At 36.7% G+C, this 17,187-nt stretch overlaps 1 pseudogene; it reads left to right on the top strand.

Moving 5' to 3' along the window:
• The first annotated feature begins 620 nt into the window (after positions 1–620).
• LOC121025228 (transcription factor BTF3-like) lies at positions 621–2,098 on the top strand (annotated as a pseudogene).
• Positions 2,099–17,187: the final 15,089 nt, after the last annotated feature.

Genomic DNA, 17,187 nt, shown 5'->3' with positions numbered 1-17,187 from the left:
TTTTTTTATGTTGAGCTATACTTTTTAATTTTTTATTTATTTTAATTTTTTACAATCATAAGTGCATTTATTTATGGTACATCTTTTTAAATATAATTTATTGTCAAATTGATGTCCATACAACACCCAGTGCTCATCCCAACAAGTGCCTTACTCAATGCCCATCACCCACTTGCCCCTCCCACCACTCCCATCAACCAAGTACCATACTGTTTTGAACACTATAGCTTTGTCATATATCTTGAAGTTGGAAATTGTGATGCCTACAGCTTTGCTTTTGTTTTTCAAGATTGCTTTGGCTATTTGGGGTCTTTTGTGGTTCCATACAAATTTTAGGATTGTTTGTTCTGTTCCGTGAGGAGATTTTTCTCCTTCTTTGATTCTTTGGTTGACCCATTCATTGTTTAGCAGTATGTTATCTGTGGTCTTTCCAGATTTTTTCTTGTGGTTGACTTCTAGTTGTATAGCATTGTGGTCAGAAAAGATGCATGGTATGCCTGATCATTTTGAATTTGTTGAAACTTGTTTTGTGGCCTAACATGTGATCTGTTCTGGAGAATATTCCATGTGCACTTGAAAAGAATGTGTATTCTTCTATTTAAAAATGCAATGTTCTGAGTATGCCTGTTAAATCCATCTGGTCCAGTGGATTCAAATCCACTGAATCATTATTGATTTTCTGTTTGGACAATCTGTCTATTGATGTAAATGAGATGTTAAAACCCCTGGTATTATTTTATTACTATCTATTAGTTCCCTGAAGTTTATTTTTAACTATTTTATGTATTTGTGTGTTTCCATGTTGGGTGTGTAAATATTCACAATTTTTATATCTGCTTGTTTGTTTGTCTCCCTTTATTATTATATAGTGTCCTTTATCTCTTGTAATGGTCTTTGTTTTAAAGTCTATTTTGTGCAATATAAGTTTCACTACTCTGGCTTTCTTTTGACATCCATTTGAATAGATCCATCATAAATGCTTCTCTAATGCCTCACTTTCAATATTCCGGTTTCTTTAGGTCTGAAGTAAGTCTCTTGTAAGCAGCATATAGAAAAATCTTGTTCTTTTATCCACTCTGTCTCCCTATGTATTATGATTGGATCATTTATCCTATTTAATTCCAAGATTTATTGATAGATATGTATTTATTGCCATTTTGTTAATTTTGTGGTTGTTTTTTAGTATTTTATCATTTCTCTTGGTTTCTTTCATATTTTTTTGGCTTTCATTAGTGATATACTTGGGTGCCTTTTTCTTTATTGTTTGCATATCTGTTAATGGTGTTTGGTTTGTGGTTATCATTAGGTTTGTATATAATATTTTCTGCATATAGCAATCTATTTTTAAGTTGGTTGTCACTTAAGTTGAACCCATTCTTTACTTCTCTCCCCCCACCAACAACCAGTTCTAGGTTTATGGCTCAGTCTCTTTACTGATTTTACATATGTATTTTTTATGGCTTTTGTGTTTTTTCCTTATCCTGCTCTTACTTATGGTCTTTCCTTTCTGCTCAGAGTCCCCTTTAACATTTCTTGTAGGACTGGTTTAGTGGTTATAAACTTCAAGCACAGGTTCACATTGGTGGGAAAGGAACAGCTTGCCAAAAGAAGGTGGTTCAGAGAACAGCTACAGCAGATGAAAAAAACAAACAAACAAAAAAAAACACTTCAGTTCTCCTTAAAGAAGTTAAGGGTAAACAATACCTCTGGTATTGAAGAACTAAATATGTTCACAAACCAAGGAACAGTGATCCACTTTAACAACCCTAAAGTTCAGGCATTGTGGGCAGTGAATACTTTTATTATTACAGGCCATACTCAGATAAAGCAGCTTACAAAAATGCTTCCCAGTATCTTAAACCAACTTTATGCAAACAGTATGACTAGTTTCAGAAGACTGGCTGAATCTCTGCCCAAACAATCTTTGGATGAAAAAGCACAACTTGTTACCAGAAAGGTGGATGATGATGAAATTCTAGATCTTGTGTACAATTTTGATGAAGCTTCAAAGAATGAAGCAAAGTGAATTGAGTCAACTTCTGAAGAAGATAAAACTTGAAGAAGTTTCTGGGAGCTGCTGTTTTATATTATGACTGCTTTTTAAATGTTTGCTCAGGATCTGATAAAATCTAGATCTATTATATGGCTAAGTCCAACCTCTTCAACACTGCAGCTCTTTTCATTATTTGTTTACACACAATTCATTCTGTGCAGCTAATTGGGCTTAAGAAAACTTGAAATAAAGTTTGAAACAATGTTAATAAAGTTATTTGCTTTGTACACAGAAAGGACAGTTTTTTATAGAAAGCTGATCATGGCATGTAATATGGCTGGTAATCTCTGATGAAGTTTGAATAAATATTTTAAATGGCAGTATAATGCAAATTAAAAAACAAAACAAAACAAAACACTGAGAACTGATGGAGAGAAACACTAATGCCTGAGATATGCTGGGCTTAAAGTTGGGTGTGCTATGGTTTCAGGTGGTCTCACCTTAGGGTCAGGGCAGGTGCATTTGACTATATGTGGGCCAGTGGATTATGCTAGATGAAATTTTTATAATCAAGGTAATAATAGTGACACTGTATGTTTGCATATGTATACACATGTCCACTTTGGAGTGAAGGGGTGAGCTGTGATTATATTGCACACATACACTCTCACTATTATTACCTTGATTATAAAAATTTCATCTAGCATGATCCACCTTCAAAACACTAACTCTTCCTGCTTTTCTATTAATAAAACTTACCCATTCTGACCATAGTAAGACATTGACCTTGGCAGGGGCAAATATACAGTCCCTTCCACCAGCCATTGATTGATTGCTCCAGGGAAGGGCACATGGCTCACTCTTTGGATTCTTATAGATAAAAGCTAGACGAAAGAAATGTTTCCCCTGAGTTATGACATTGACAGTCTGTTAGCTTGCAGCTAGCAATATCCAACATCCCTGCCCCTAAAATCAGCTTTTTTTTGGGAGGTAGAAGAATGAACTAAGGCAGAGACAATAAGAGAGAGGGAACAGGGCACAAATCGCTCATTTGAAACTCCAGTTCCTTTTGAAGTTTGCAGTTGGTTTAAGCTGCTTCAAGATGGGTTTTTGTTGCTTGGCACCAGAGGCTCACTGATCATTATGTCAATACTCAAGCTAAGTTGCCTGAATCCACCTAGCTATGAGGTCTATATCAAATCTATGCCCAGGTCTGTTTGTTCCAAAGATGCCTCTTCTCATGTACCATAAAGATCTCTCAGGGGAGGATGGAAGAGAGAGGGTTCATTGGAAGAGAACTGGTATTTGGCCTTAGATCCAGCTGCCACAAAGCTGGGGCTTTTAATGTTGTGCCACCTCCTTTCTGACCCTCCCACCAGGCCAGACATCAGGCTGAGATGTATCAAACAACAGGCACTCAAAGTCTTGTTTATTTGTCTGAGAAGGCTTGTTAGATGAACAAATCATCCTCTTTTTCTTCATCCGTCAACAGGAGAGAGTGAAAGATACATGGCTTCTCACTAATGACCTGGGGAAACATGAATGTGTTACATATTCTGACTTGATGAATGGGATGAGCTATGTGGGTCAGGACACCAAATTGGCTTCCTTCTTGTCCTGGCCAAGGTGCTAGTGACCCCTTCCCCATTTACCCTCCAGTGTAGGAAATGGGAACAACTCCTGGGTGTTGGGAACATTTTAAGGCTCAAAGAAGCTCACATTGACTTCAGGAGGCCTCCATTCTCTTGGCTTCAACCAAACACCAGACTTGGCCTCACACTTTGGGGTTGGTCTTCACCTTAACATAGGGAATAAGACTGCTGACTCCAATCTTTGGGAAATCTGATATAAGTATTGCTACTTCAGCTTTATTTTTACACCCATTTGCACTGAAGGGTCAGAGTGTGTAACATCGCCATATTTCTCCAGAGCATTAATGATAGACTGTGTATCTTTCCCCCACTCCTATTGACAGATGAGGAAACACAAGATCATCAGTTCATCTAACAAGCCTTCTCATACAAATAAAAACCAAGCTTGGTGCCAGCTTGGAAGGAGTAGAAAAAACTTCCCACAGTGAAATAAGTAAGCCCTGATAGGCCTGAGGAGCCAAGAAAAAGTGAGAAGTGAGTGGCAATGCTGGTGACAGGTGGAATCCTCCTGTGATTGCTATTGTCACTTTCAATCTGCAGGTGCTTTAGGTCTAAAATGATTCTCTTTTAGATAGCATATAAATGGGTCCTTTTTTTTCCATTCAGTTACCTTATATCTTTGATTGGAGCATTTAGTCCATTGACAATCAAAGATATTTGATAGAATAGATGTATTTATTGCCATTTTACTACTTGTTTTGTCATTGTTTCTGGAGATTTTTTTTTCCTGATCCTTTCTAGGCTTTGTCACTTTTGTCTCTCCTTTCACCTCAAAGAGTCCTCTTTCATATATCTTGCTGGGATGGTTTAGTGGTCACAAACTCATTTAGTTTTTATTTATCTGGGAAATGCTTTATCTCTTCTTCTATTCTGAATGATAGCCTTGCTAGAAAGAGTATTCTTAGCTTCAGGTCATTTCCTTTTATAACTTTGAAAGTATCTTCTGGGGTGCAAAATTCCTGCTGAAAAATCTGCTGATAGCTTTATGAGGTTTCCCTTGCATGTAACTGTCTTTTCCGTTGCTACTTTTAAATTTACTTTCTTTATCACTACTTTTTGTCATTTTAATTACTGTCTTGGTGTGGACTTCTTATGGTTGATTTTTGAGGGTGAGTTTCTGTGCCTACTGGATCTGGATACCTGATTCCTTCCCCAGATTACAGAATCAGCTATTATTTCTTCAAATAAATTTTCTGCCCCATTTCCTGTCTCTTCTTCTGGGATCTCTATAATGTGAATGTTATGGTCAATGGTGTCATTGAGTTCCCTAAGACTATTCTCAGTTAGCATAATTTTTCCCTCTCATTTGCCCAGCTTGATTACTTTCCATTACTCTGTCTCCCAAGTCATTAATATGCTCCTCTGATTCCTCTAACCTGCTATTTATTCTAATAAGTGTATTTTTAATTCTATTTAAATTAATCATTTGGATTAATTCTTTGACATATCTTTGTTAAGGGTCTCATTGATGTGCTCCACTCTTTTGTCAAGTCCAGTGAGTATCTTTATGATCATTACTTTAAACTCTTTATCATATATATTACTTATTTCCATTTCACTTAAGTCTCTTCCTGTGATTTTGTCCTGTTCTTTCATTTGGGACATATTTCTCTGTGTTGTGTCTTTACTTTGTCTAACTCTCTGTGTCTGTTTATGTGTGTTTGGAAAGTCAGGTACATTTCTTGCTCTTGAAGATAATGGCTTTATAAAACAGAGGTCTTGCAGTGCCTTGCAGTGCAGTGTCCTTTGCTCTCTAGTCCTGGCATTTCAGGGAATGTCTCCTATGTGTGTTGTCTATGGCCTGCTGTTGAGTCCTGACCTCTTTTCCCTTCAGTACTGATGTCTTCAGAGTCTCTTCTTGCCTGCTGTGGACAGTGTTTGGTCCCCAGGTGGGTGGAGTATTTTTAACACATTATGTACTGGTCTGCTTGGAAATGAATTTTTCCAATGCCACAGCTGCCAGAACTGAGGTCCTGCAAAATGTGCAGATCAGGAGAAGGGGTGTTGTGGTGGGGTTTGTTCAGGTCTTCTATGAGAAGGGGCATGCAGCACAAGGACTGAGGCAAGTGTAATTGGGAAGGGTAGAGCCTCCAAAGCATGGGGTGATAAGACTTGGCGTTAACAAGTTAAATAGCAAGTGTAGACGCTATGCTGGTTTCTGTGATGGCCTTGTGTTTATGGTGAGGGGTAGGTGAGGAAAATGGCACCTGCCAGCTCTTTTGTTCCTGAAGGGGTCTCCCTGTGATCCTTCCCTCTCCAAGCCACACTCTGAGATGAGTAAATCACTTTCCTTCCTGTTTGACCCTGATATTCTTCAAACTGCTGCTTCCAGGTTATATCTCTGAGAGCTGTCTGTCGTGTTGTCTCTTTCAAGGTGGGACTTCACTTCCCAATGCCATCGGGGCTCCCCCTAGAGCCAAGCCAAATTTCTAATTTCCAGGCTTTAATTCCTACTGGCTGTAAGAACTCATGAAATTCTTTCCCTCTCATTTTCTAACCAAATGTTATGGGGATTCATCTAATTTATGGGGGCTACCTGGTGTGAAAGTCTGTTTTTCAACCCTCTCTGTACCATCATCTCCTTCCCCATGGTCTCCTCTGTTTAGCTTCCAAATCATGTCTCCACTCTTCCTGCCTTCTTCAATGTGGCCCCTTTTCTACGTTTAGTTCTAGAGTTTGTTCCACCAGTCTTCAGATCCTTTTCTGGGTTATTTATACTGATATCAATGTTATCTGATAGTATTCATGGGATGAGGTGAGCTTAGGGCCCTTCTACTTCACCTTCTTCTAAGACTGCAATATTGTTACTTCCTAATGGAAATACATTGGCTTAAGAACCTAAGCTTCATTTGTCCAAGAGATAACTGCAGTTGTCTATATTGCATGGGCCTATCTTCAGGAATTATGAAAGCTAATAATCTATTTGTGTGATTCTAATATTTTTGAACCTATGGAATTTTTATTTTGCAAATGACTGTAACAAAACAAAAAAAAATAAGTACCACATTGATAACCAGTTCATCATTTAACTTTTACTGAGAACCATTAGTTGAAGAGCTAACATTACAGGAGGTTTGTTATCTTCCAAAGGCAATTCTCAAGCAACCCTAGATGTATCAGTCACTTTAACCTTTAATAAACAGATTTCTCAGAAAATTAAAATATTTGGGCAAATCACCATTTAAATTTTAAACTATTTTCTTATATTTTATTTTTGCATATATCTTGACAACAGGAAGTCTCTGATAGAAATGTGTTTCTTCACAGTAGTAACTAATACTAAAAAAGTATACCTTTCACATATCAATTTAAGAAATTGTGGGGCACCTGGGTGGCTCAGTCGGTTAAGTGTCCAACTTCAGCTCAGGTCATGATCTCACAGTCTGTGAGTTCGAGCCCTGCGTCGGGCTCTGTGCTGACAGCTCAGAGCCTGGAGCCTGCTTCGGATTCTGTGTTTCCCTCTCTTTCTGCCCCTCCCCCGCTCATGCTCTGTCTCTTTCTCTCTGTCAAAAAACAAACAAACATTAAAAAATTAAAAAAAAATCGTATTATGCTTTGTTCTGCATGCATCTCAAAGTGAAAGCCTCCTCTGGTCCTAATGACAGGTGCCTGGCACAAAAGATAACACAGCCTGGTGCTACTGTAGGATGGCAGCCAAAATACTTTGTACAAAATACTACTGGCAGTAGTTTGCATAGGCAGACAGCCTGCCCTCTGACCCTTATTTGGCTAAAGCTTAGCAGTCAAACATGTAGCTATCAGATTTTTTCATTTCTCTAAGAACAGCTTCATTATTATAAGTCAAAAATATACTTTTAAAATATAAAATTATTCATCTTTCAGTCTACCTTGTAACCTGAGGCAGCCATCAACAGAAAGAAAAAGAAAAAAAGAACATTCAGAGTGAGAAAAGTGATGAGAGATGGAGAAAAGCCAAATGTGGGAAGTCAGGATGAAGAAATAGTAGGTAAGCTGGCAGAAGTGACTGCAGAATTACTTTGGCAAATAGTAATAGCGAAAGTTAATTTTTAGCATGCAAATAGTTTACTGAACAGGAGTGGTGATGAAGAAAGGAGGAGGAGGAAGCAGAGAGAGTAGGAAAGGAACGTAAAGCAGATTAGAAGTTGTCAGTGAAATGCACTTTAGGAAATATAGCAAAAGACACGTAAGCTACACATTTAGTCTTTCTTACTGCAGAATGTCTCACCAACTCATGTTAAAGTTTCTTGTGACATTTATTTAACCAATTATTAATTCTATGCTTTAGGTAATTCATATTTTTCTATAGGTCTCATGTAAATACCATGTTGCTTTTGAAGTTTTTATCTCTTTAAATCACAAATGATTTACAAATATTATTTTTTCTACTCTTCTGTTTTAAAATTCACAAATTGGAGAATGTGGGGGTTTTGTGGTTTTTTTGGCTCAGTTTTCTAAGAGCAGTCTTAAAACCTTTGGTATGCTCTCGGCTCTTGAGGTTGTATATTCTTCAATATATACTGCTATGGTGGTGGTTCTTCCAGCTTTATAATGCACTATTTAAAAAATGAAAGTGGACAGTTTGGAGCTTTGATTCACAGCAGGAATGTTTTTCTTATTTTTTATTCTTTACTAGACAATGGGCACTTTTGAAGGGCTGATGGGGGTAGGAGAGAACAAAAGCCTGAGAAAGAAAGCTTTTGGATTATAATGGACAAGAAGTACAGTAGTCAGAAAGATCAGCATGGCACTACCTTGATTCTACATTCCTTTAGTATATGAAATGGCCCTTAGCACCACAAGGGGAAAAATGCCAGCTTTTGTAACAAGGAAAGAATGCAAATGTCAGTAGATTGAATAACAGAGATAACACCTATATAAACACAATATATTATCTCTTAATATTGTTCCCAGGTTCAGATGCTTATATTCTATGAGCCTGCTGATACAAGCCCTAGTAGGAAGGGTATAAGGAAGGAAAGAGAGCTACCCTGGAAAGCAAGAGCACATGCAGCAGTTCAAAACATGTAACTGCTTTTGAACATTGGCAAGGCCACAGTCACAGCGGCTTTAATTGACCTGGTTTGTATGGAAAAGGTATACAAGAACAAAAAATAAGAGTACTATCAACAAATGAGAAAAAAAGAAACAACTTTGCTCAAGAACAGAAAAATACATTTTCATTTATTTCTGATATTTCAGCAATCCCTGAGGTAGAATATGTTAGTCAACCATGGCCTTTATATACAAAAAGACTGCCTTTGATTACCTCCTTCTTACCAAATCATAACCAGTCTATTGTCAACCAGATCATAGCAGAGAGCTCCTTTAAAGCAGCATGTATGATGCCTGGATTATCTTTTAAAAAATAGAATGGGGATTTATTGGCTGTGGCAGGACTTGTTTTTAATGACAGTCAGAAAGAGAAGAAATGTGTGATTAATTTGAATGAAAATATTTTATTTATTTTACAAAAAAGTATGATTTTTTAATGTTTATTTTTGAGAGAGAACGAGACAGCGAGCATGAACAGTGGAGGGACAGAGAGAGGGAGGCACAGAATCTGAACCAGGTTCCAGGCTTTGTGAGCTTGATGTGGGGCTTGGACTCACAAACTGCAAGATCATGATTTGAGGTGAAATCAGATGCTTAACCAACTGAGCCACCCACAAGCCCCATAAAGTTTATAATTTTTGAAGAAAAATCAAATAGAGAAATATAAGCATTTAAAAGTAAAAGTATGTTCTTTCTCCTCATTCACACTCTAAAGAAAGGAACATCAGGGGCGCCTGGGTGGCGCAGTCGGTTAAGCGTCCGACTTCAGCCAGGTCACGATCTCGCGGTCCGTGGGTTCGAGCCCCGCGTCGGGCTCTGGGCTGATGGCTCAGAGCCTGGAGCCTGTTTCCGATTCTGTGTCTCCCTCTCTCTCTGCCCCTCCCCCGTTCATGCTCTGTCTCTCTCTCTCTCGCAAAAATAAATAAATGTTGAAAAAAAAAATTTATAAAAAAAATAAAAAAAATAAAGAAAGGAACATCAATAACATTTTACTATGTATCCTTTAGCATTTTTTAGGTTACATACAAGTACATCTACATTTATGTAAACATACACATTACATACACCAAATGCTTTATACATTGATATATAAATGTTTTATAAATTTATAAATTAAACTATTTCTAGATTAATATATTTTATATATGTGATATATTACATACATTTTATATATTTACATATATTTAAGGTGTTTTTTTCTTATAAAAATTAAATCAAATTCTAAACTTTCTGTGCAACTTTTTTCGGTTGATATATCAAAGATTAACTTCTCTGTAAGGATATACAAATATCTCACATTCTTTATGATGGATGCAAAAGATCCCATTCTATGTGTAACATTTTATTTAGTCTTCTGATATGAACATTTTGGTGTTTCCAGTCTGTTGCTATTAAAAAGTAATGCTACAGTGAATGTCCTTTGGCATATGTCTTTGCATAGTCATGCATTAATTTTGTATAATAGATGCTTTTTATTATTCATTATGTATATCAGGTATTGTTTGATATGATTAAAATAGCTATAATATATATATATATATATATAATAAATGAAGCACAATAGCAACAAGACTAACAATAGATCCACTACTGAACTTAAGAAATAAAGCATTATGATTCCTTTGTATCTCCCTGTGTGCTCCTTTCCTATCCCCATTCCATTCTCTGGCCTCCATTGCCTGAAATCCACTTAGAGTTTGTGGAATTTTTGTATTTTACTTTTTGAATGTATTTTCTCTTATTATTGAATGCATAAGTGATGTACTTTATTTGCATATTTTTGGCATTTATAAACATTTTTTTTGTTGTGTGCACTCTGTCACTTGTTTTATTTCCATCAATATTATGATAAGAGTTTGTGTAGATTGTTGTGTGTAGCTTGGTCCATTCATTTTCACTTTCAAACATTCCAATTTGTAACTGTCTTGCAATTTATTAATCCGTTCTGCATTGCTGGATCACATAATATGTGCATATTCAATTTTCTGAGACTGCAAAGTGTTTTCCAAAATGATTATAGAATTTCAAGCTTTCAGAAGTAGAGTATTAAAATATGAGTATTATGGTTGTTCCACATTTGTGTATCATCACATTTTTTAATTTTAACAAATTTCTTAATTTTTGCCAATTTTTTTCAGTGTGTCTCATTTTGCTAGTAATTTGAATCTCTCTGATTCTTAATGAGACTAATTTTTAAAAAAAATATTTTAACGGTCTTTTGTTTTTCCTATTCTGTGAAATGGTTACACATGCTTCTGCTCAGTTTTCTACAGAGCTGTTTGTCTTTTTATTTTAAAAAATTTTTCTTATGTTTTATTTATTTTTGACAGCAAGAGAGACAGAGCACGAGCCAGGGAGGGGCAGAGAGAGAAGACACAGAATCCGAAACAGGCTCCAAGCTCTGAGCTGTTAGCAAAGAACCCAACACGGTGCTCAAAATCACAGACCGTGAGATCATGACCTGAGATGAAGTCAAATGCTTAACTGACTGAGCCACCCAGGTACCCTGAGCTGTTTGTCTTTTTGTTATTGATTTGTGAGAATTCTTTATATTCTAGATACTAAAATTTTGTCCATTTTACATTTTTCAAATATATTTGCCCAGTTTTTAGTTTGTCTTCCCACTTCTTTATTGTGTCTTTTCATAAGCAGACATCTTTAGTTTGATGTAATGAAATTAATCTCATATTTTAAGTAAGCCTTTTAGTTTTCTGTGTATCTTAAAAAAAATGTCCTTACTTTGAGGCCATAATGTTATTCTTCTGTAAGTTTCCAGGTTTTGACTTTCACACTTAGAACTTAATCATTCAAAAATTGATTTGGGGGGACACCTTGGCAGCTCAATTGGTTAAGCTCAATTGGCGACTCTAGTTTCAGCTCAGGTCATGATATCACAGATTGTGAGTTCAAGCCCCACATTGGACTCTGCAATTACAGCATGGAGCCTATTTGGGATTCTCTCTCTCTCTCGCAACCTCCTCCAATCATGCTGTCTCTCACTTTATGTCTGTGTTTCAAAATAAATATATAAACTTAAAAAAAAAGAAATTTATTTTGGTGTTGGTGATATAAGTATACAAGCTTTTAAATATAATTATAATTAAGTATAATTATAAATATAAATGTCTCAGCACAACTTATGAAATAGCCCATCATTTCTTTACTGATATGTTATAGCATCTCAGTCATATATTGTTTCCACATATGCCACAATGTAGTCAAGTCTATATTCCAAAGATAGCTATATGAATATAGCCCATGTAACTTGTTCTTCTTACACATAGCTGGACTCTACTTTTTCTCCGTCTGTGTCTGGCCATGTCACTGACTACAGTGGAAGTAACATTAGTTGACTTCTGAGGCTAGAACATAAAAGACTATGCAGCTTCCTTCTGCTTGGCTGTCTCAGAATGTGTGCCCTTTGAGCCTTAAGATGACATGGAACAAAACTTAACCAAGGAGGTGAAAGAATTGTACTTCAAAAATTATAAACCACTGATGAAAGAAATTGAAGATAACACAAACAAATGGAAAGATATTCCATGCTCATAGATGAAAAGAAACACTATTGTTAAAATGTTCATACTATCCAAAGTAATTTACAGATTTAATGCAATTCCTATCAGAATACCAATAGCATTTTTCACAGAACTAGCGCAAACAATCCTAAAATGTGAATAGAACCACAAACAACCGCAAAGAGCCAAGGCAATCTTGAGGAAAAAAAAAAAAAAGAACAAACCTTGAAATATCAGAATTCCAGATTTCAAAATATACAATAAAGCTGTAGTAATCAAAATTGCATGGTACTGCCACAAAAATAGACACATAGATCAATAGAACAGAATAGAGCCCAGAAATAAACCCACACATTTATGGTCATTTAATATTTGACAAAGGAAACAAGAATATACAATGGGAAAAAGTCTATTAAACAAATGGTGTTGGAAAAAACTGGATAGCTACATGCAAAAAATGAAATGGGACCACTTTCTTGTACCATCTGCAAAAATAAGTTCAAAATAGATTAAAGACCTAAATATGAGACCTGAAATCATAAAAATCCTAAAAGAGAACATAGGCGGTAATATCTCTCACTTTGGCCATGGAAATATTTTCCAAGACATGTCTCCTCTAGCAATGGAAACAAAAACAAAATTCAACTATTGGGCTTCATCAAAATAAAAAAGTTTTTGCACAGCAAAGGAAACCATCGACAACAAAAAAGGCAGCATACTGAATGGGAGAAGATATTTGCAAAAGACATATCAAATAAGGGATTAATATCCAAAATATATAAATAATTTATACAACTCAACACCTAAATAAATAAATAAATAAATTTCCAATTAAAACTAGGAAGAAGGCATACTTGGTCAAGAAAGTTGAAGAGTATGGTGACTCTTAGCTTGCCTCCTTACTTGAACACAGCTAGATAAATATCAAATCATTCTTAAAACCCCAGAAGTTGATCTGAGGATTGAAAGAACAAAGCTGAATGTGTACAAACAAAAAATGGCTACCTCGCGGAAGGTAGGAAATTCAGAGTTTATTTGTGGGAGAAAAGAGCTGTGGGTGTTGCAAGGGGACGAAGTCCTAACCACAGAGAGAGGAGTGAAAGAGAAAGAGAGAGGGAAAGAAAGTTTTTTAAAAAAAGAGTGAAAACATGCACAGGGGATGGCACAAGAAAATTCTTCCCCAAAACAATTGACTGGGAAAAAGGAGAGGGTTTAAATACTACAAGCACTTTATAAATAGTGCAGCACAGAGTCTGAAATTTCAGAGGTCAGCACAATAGCCTGGGATGTGTCTGGCAGTGCTCTGATGGGGAAGGAGGGCAGAGATCTGGTATCAGGCAGCATGGTCTGAGGATCCCCTGGAATGCAGGGGGACAAACAGCTCCCCTGCTTGGAGTGCATTTGATAGAGGTGATATGACCTCTCTTAGGGGCAAAGGACCCAAAGGGTTACTTTGAGCTGCCCCATTCATCAGCATAAGATCTAAGATGCCTGCTGGCTGAACGCAGCAAATCAATCCACTGGGCCATTGCAAAACTATTTTCTGGGACAAGACAGGTCCTAGTGCAGCAAGAACTTCACCCAGAAGATCATTACAGGACCTCATCGCAGGGTGTCTCTGAAGTTTGGAATTTTGAAATACAGCCACACTTGAGGTAAAACAAAGGTCCGTCCTGACAGGCAGATGGCTCCGACACAAACAGGGTGAGGAGGGGATCTGATGGAAGCTGGGGAAACAGGAAGGGGGATTATTTCCTCATTTGTGAGGGCACCTTGAGGAATGGTGGGCATGAACTCTCTGCCCCAGAGACAAGAGAGCAAGATGAAGCCATTTTCACCCCTATTCCACCAGCACTGAGGACCTCAGTGAGGTAAACAGTGCCACCAAGTGGACACTTGGGTCACTACACCAGGCTCTGCCCTCCTGGGCCCTATAGGAGCATGTCCACTAGGGCAAGTCAGCCTGAGAATCTCAACCGGCTCTTCCCTCAGAAGACAAGTGCAAACCACTCACATGCACCAAGTCTGGTGATCTTTGCTGCAAAGCTTTGAGTTCTGCAAAGCTTCATTTCTAAGGGGAAATAGAATCTGACGTCCCTTTTATTTATTTTTTTAATTTAAAAATGTTAAATTTTTACGATAGATAGATAGATAGATAGATATATGTTATTTTTTTGGATCCAGCTTCCTTTAACAAGCAGACCAAACCACACCTAGATCTAGATTATGTAGATTTTTTTTTTCCTGGATGAAATGAAAAGATAGGAATTCACCACCAAAGAGAGAATAGGAAGTAGAAATTATGCTCAGGGATTTAATTAATACAGATATAAGTAAGATGTCTGATCCAGAATTTATAATAATTATGAGGATACTAGCTGGACTTGAAAAAAGCATAGAAGACACTAGAGAGTCTCTTACTGCAGAGATAAGAGAACTAAAATCTACTGAGGATAAATTTAAAAATGCTATAACTAAGATGGAAACCCAAATGGATGCCATAGTAATGAGAATGGGCAAAAGAGAAGAATGAATTGGTGATATAGAAGATAAAATTATTCAATATAATGAAACTGAAAAGAAGAGGAAAAGGAAGGTATTGTATCATGAACATAGACTTAGAGAACTCAGCAACTTTTTAAAACATAATAACATCAGTATCATAGGAGTCTCAGAAGATGAAGAAAGAGAAAAAAAGACATAAGGTTGATGGGAGCAAATTATAGTTGAAAACTTCCCCAATCTAAGGAAGGATATGGATATTGAAATCCAAGAAGCATAGAGAACTCACATTAAAATCAACAAAAACCAACAATCATCTGGACATATCATAGTCAAATTCACAAAATAACAGAGAAGGAAAAAAAATCCTGAAAGAAGCATGGGAAAAAATGTCCTTAAGCTACAAGTAAAGACAGATCAGGTTTGCAGTAGATCTGTCCAAAGAAACATGGTGGGTCAGAAGGGAATGACAGGAAATATTCAATGTGTTGAGTGGGAAAAATATTCACCAAGAATACTTTATCCAGCAAAGCTGTCATTCGCAATAGAATGAGAGATTAAGTGTATCCCACACAAACAAAAACTAAAGGAGTTTATGACCACTAAGCCAGCTTTGTAAAAAATATTAAAGGGGACTCTCTGAATGGGGGATAAAAACAAAAGCAACAAAGACTAGAAAGGGAGAGAGAGAGAGAGAGAGAGAGAGAGAGAAAAGAGAAAAAAAGAAAGGAATAGAGAACATTACCAGAAACACCAACATTACAGGTAACACAATAACACTAAACTTATATATATCAATAATCATTCTGAATGTAAATGGACTAAATGCTCCAATGAAAAGACATAGCATGTAAGAATGGATAAAAAGTACACCCATCTCTATGCTGCTTGCAAGAGACTCATTTTAGACTTAAAGGCACCTACAGATTAAAAGCAAGGGGATGGAATGACATTTATCCTGGTAATGGCCATAAAAAGAAAACCAGAGTAGGAATACTTATATCAGACAACTAGATTTTAAACCAAAGACTGTAATAAGAGATGAAGAAGGGCACTATATCATAATTTAGTCTATTCAGCAACAAGATCTAACAATTGTAAATATTTATGCTCTCAACTTGAGAGCACCCAAATATGTAAATCAATTAATCACAAACATGAAACTCATTGATAATAATACATTAATAGTAGGGAACAATAACACCACACTGACAGCAATGGAAAGATCACCTAGGCAGGAAATCAACAATGAAATAATGGCTTTGAATGACACACTGGACCAGATGGACTTAATGGATATATTCAGAACATTTCATACTAAAGCAACAGAATACACGTTCTTCTTAAGTGCACATGGAGTATATCTCTAGAATATATCCCATACTCAGTCACAAAGCAGCCCTTCACAAGAACAAAAAGATCAAGAGTGTACCATGCATATCTTCAGATCACAATCCTCTGAAACTTGAAGTCAATCATAAGAAAAACTTTGGAGAGGTCTAAAATGCATGGAGGTTAAAGAACATCTTACTAAAGTATGTATGGGTTAACCATAAAATTAAAGAAGAAAAAAAAAACACACATGAAAGCCAATGAAAATGAAAACACGACAGGACAAAAGCTTTGGGATTCAGCAAAGGCAGTCCTATTAGGGAATTATATTGCAATACAGGTCTACCTCAAAACAAGAAAAGTCTCCAATACACAGCCTAACCTTACCTTACACCCAAAGGAGCTAGAAGAGAAACAATAAATAAAACCTAAAGCCAGCAAAAGAAGGGAAATAATAAAGATTAGATCAGAAATAAATGATATAGAAACAAACAAACAAACAAACAAACAAAAACAAACAGGAGAACAACTCAACAAAACTAAGAGCTGCTTATTTGAAATAATTAATAAAATTGATAACCCCCTAGCCAGATTTGGCGAGAGAGAGAGAGAGAGAGAGAGAGAGAGAGAGAGAAGGGCTTAACTAAATAAAATCATGAACGAAAGAGGAGATATCACAACCAAAACCATAGAAATACAAAAAAACATAAGAGAATGTTATGAACAATTATAGATGAACAAACAGGGAAATCTGCAAGAAGTGGACAAATCTCAAACAACAACAACAAAAAAACTACCAAAACTGAAACAGAAAGAAATAGAAAATTTGAAAATAACCCAAACCAGCAAATGAACTGAGTCAGTAATCAAAAATCTCCCAACAAACAAAAGTCCAGGGCCACATGGCTTCCAAGGGGAATTCTACCACACATTTTTTTTTAAATTTTTTTTCAACGTTTATTTATTTTTGGGACAGAGAGAGACAGAGCATGAACGGGGGAGGGGCAGAGAGAGAGGGAGACACAGAATCGGAAACAGGCTCCAGGCTCCGAGCCATCAGCCCAGAGCCCGACGCGGGGCTCGAACCCACGGACCGCGAGATCGTGACCTGGCTGAAGTCGGACGCTTAACCAACTGCGCCACCCAGGCGCCCCAT

Source organism: Herpailurus yagouaroundi, unplaced genomic scaffold (assembly GCF_014898765.1).
Source record: "Herpailurus yagouaroundi ecotype Mexico unplaced genomic scaffold, PumYag 67556, whole genome shotgun sequence".
NCBI lineage: Eukaryota > Metazoa > Chordata > Mammalia > Carnivora > Felidae > Herpailurus > Herpailurus yagouaroundi.
The sequence above is the reverse complement of the archived record's forward strand: the minus strand, read 5'-3'. Positions and strand labels throughout refer to the sequence as shown.